Here is a 3,619-nt window from a genome sequence, read left to right as displayed (position 1 = left end):
GGTATTTGGCTATGCAAATACTTTTCCCTTAAAATGATTCATTATATATATATTTAAAATTATTTTATATTATTTGAAATAGTTTTCTTAATCAGTAAATATCACTTCTGAACATCTAAGAAATAATTGAAACATTTTAAAAGATTTATAAAAAATGAAGTTCAGGGCTTCCCTGGTGGTGCAGTGGTTGAGAGTCTGCCTGCCGATGCAGGGGACACAGGTTCATGCCCCGGTCCGGGAAGATCCCACATGCCTCGGAGCAGCTGGGCCCGTGAGCCATGGCCGCTGAGCCTGCGCGTCCGGAGCCTGTGCTCCGCAAAGGGAGAGGCCACAACAGTGAGAGGCCCGCGTACCGCAAAAAAAAAAAAAAAAAATGAAGTTCACACTAGTATTATTTAAAATAGCAAGAAATTAGAAATAATCTAAGTATCCAACAATATGGAAATAGCTAAGAAATATGATACAGCCATTTTGAAGGGTAGTTTCAAAGGGTTTGAAACTTAGAAAATCATTACAACATACTTTGTGGGGAAAGCAGGAATGAAAACATACTTTTATAGCAAAAATAAACAAATGAGACCCAGTCAAACGTATAAGCTTTTGCACAGCAAAGGAAACAAAACGAAAAGACAACCTACAGGATGGGAAAAAATATTTGCAAACGATGCAACCGACAAGTGCTTAATTTCCAAAATATACAAACAGCTCATACAACTCAGTATCAAAAAAACAAACAACCCAATCAAAAAATGGGCAGAGGGGGCTTCCCTGGTGGTGCAGTGGTTGAGAGTCCACCTGCTGATGCAGGGGACACAGGTTGGTGCCCTGGTCTGGGAGGATCCCACATGCCGCAGAGCGGCTGGGCCCGTGAGCCATGGCCGCTGAGCCTGTGCGTCCGGAGGCTGTGCTCCGCAACGGGAGAGGCCACAACAGTGAGAGGCCCACGTACCGCAAAAAAAAAAAAAAAAAAATGGGCAGAAGACCTCAATAGACATTTCTCCAAAGAAGACATACAGATGGCCAATAGGCAGATGAAAAGAAGCCCAACATCGCTAATTATTAGAGAAATGCAAATCAAAACTACAATGAGATATCACCTCACACTAGTCAGAAGAGCCATCACCAAAATGTCTACAAGCAATAAATGCTGGAGAGGATGTGGAGAAAAGGGAACAGTCCTAACACTGTCGGTGGGAATGTAAATTGGTACAGCCACTATGGAGAACAGTATGTAGGTTCTTTAAAAAACTAAAACTAGAGTTGCCGTATGATCCAGCAATCCCACTCCTGGGCATATATCTGAAGAAAACTCTGATTTAAAAAGATACATGCAACCCAGTGTTCACTGCAGCTCTATTTACAATAGCCAAGACATGGAAGCAACCTAAATGTCCATCGACAGATGAATGGATAAAGAAGATGTGGTACGTATATACAATGGAATACTACTCAGCCATAAAAAAGAATGAAATAATGCCATTTGCAGCCACATGGATGGACCTAGAGATGATCATACTAAGAAAGACAGAGAAAGACAAATACCATATGATATCACTTGTATGTGGAATATAAAATATGACACAAATGAACTTACGAAACAGAAACAGACTCAGACACAGAAAACAAACTTACGGTTACCAAAGGGGAAAGGGTGTGGGGGAGGGATAAAGTAGGAATTTGAGATTAGCAGATACACACTACTATATATAAAATAGATAATAAACAAGGACCCACTGTATAGCCCAGGGAACTATATTCAATATCCTGTAATAAACCATAATGGAAAAGAATATGGAAAACAATAGACATATGTATGTATCACTGGATCACTTTGCTGTACACCAGAAACAAACACAACAATGTAAATCAACTATACTTCAATTAAAAAAATACTTTTGTAATAGGATTGCTACATATATATATATATATATATTTTTTTTTTTTTTTTTTTTTTTTTTTGCAGTACGCAGGCCTCTCACTGTTGTGGCCTCTCCCGTTGTGGAGCACAGGCTCCGGATGCACAGGCTCAGTGGCCATGGCTCACGGGCCCAGCCGCTCTGCAGCATGTGGGATCTTCCCGGACTGGGGCACGAACCCGTGTCCCCTGCATCGGCAGGCAGACTCTCAACCACTGCACCACCAGGGAAGCCCAGGATTGCTATATTAAATCAGTCAAAGAAACAAACAGAAAACCATCATGATGTACTGAAAATACACTGAAAAAAGTCACTAAAACCTTAATAGTAAAAATTAAATAATAAATGTTAGATACACACATGAATAGTTCTTTTAAAATCCTGTCACCCAGCCAGGGACCTTGCCTAATCAACTTATCTAAAATAGTGGCTCTCACCATCACTCTTTACCCTAATCTCCTTCATTTTTCTTATTTCCTGACATGATGACACGTGTATGCTTATTCCTTGTTGCCTCCACTAACACATAAGCTTTTCGAGGGCAAGGACCTTGTCTTTTTCACAGCCTCAAACCGTGTCTGGCACATAACAGATACTGAGTAAAAATGTGTGAATGAATGAATGGAGAAGTTACCCTAGAGCACTTCAAATATGACTGAAATTGTGAGAAATCACACCACTTTGGGAATAAAACATTCCACATCCTGTGAAAAAAATGAAATAATCTATATTAGTGCTCAGAACCCCCCAAAGCAAGCCTTATAATCTCATCTAAACTAGATGATTCATCTGAGGGTCTAACTCTAGCTTGATGGACTGGAAGGCTCAGAGGGAAGCTAAAGACTATCTCATGCCCAATCACAAATGCTAAAACATCACAACCCCAAGATGCAGGGATCTGGACTTGTTCTGCATCCGTTCTGGATCCAGAAGGCTCGGTTCTGGTGAGTGATTCACACACGCACACGCCCCTACCAGAGTTCGGAGGTTCGTACAAACGATTCGTGAAATCCATGGTCCGACGTTTCAGAAAGTGAATGCCACAGCAGGATTCTAGACAGACTGAACCCCCTAGGACATCCTGGGGCTTAACACAGACTTCAGACATTCAGCAAGATGCAGGTTGACCAAAAAATGCACTCCCGAGAACACTTTGAAGATAGAGAGCCTCCAATTCCTGCATATTCTATCATATGTATTTTAATTTAGCAGTATTTTCCTTTAAAGTTTCTGCCTTTGATATTATGATTAGAAAAGAGCTTCCCTTTCATGTACATTCACGAAAATTTTATTCCAGTATTTTATACTATCGTTTAAAATGTTTTAACATTTTTCAAAAACCAAGATTCGTTTTTAGATGATTATGTGAAATAAGAATTTAATCTTTATCCCCAAATAGTTAACTAATTAAGATTAACTTATGTGATATTCCAGAGTTGTGAAAATCAGAAAAGGTCCTGAACAGTATTAACAGAAATATAATGCTAGCTACATGTGTAATTGAAAATTGGATTGTAGTCACACTTAAAAAGTAAAAAGAAGTGAAATTAATTTTAATAATGAAATATACCTAATATATTCAAAATATTATCATTTCCATGTGTAGTCAACATCAACCAGGACCTCAGTAAGTGCAAGTCTCAATTAACTGTGATGGTTTAAAGTATTTGGCTTTTTTATATATAAAATAAAACACAAGAAAA

The sequence above is a fragment of the Pseudorca crassidens genome, chromosome X (assembly GCF_039906515.1).
Source record: "Pseudorca crassidens isolate mPseCra1 chromosome X, mPseCra1.hap1, whole genome shotgun sequence".
In the NCBI taxonomy this organism is placed as follows: Eukaryota; Metazoa; Chordata; class Mammalia; order Artiodactyla; family Delphinidae; genus Pseudorca; species Pseudorca crassidens.
This window is presented reverse-complemented; position numbering follows the sequence as displayed.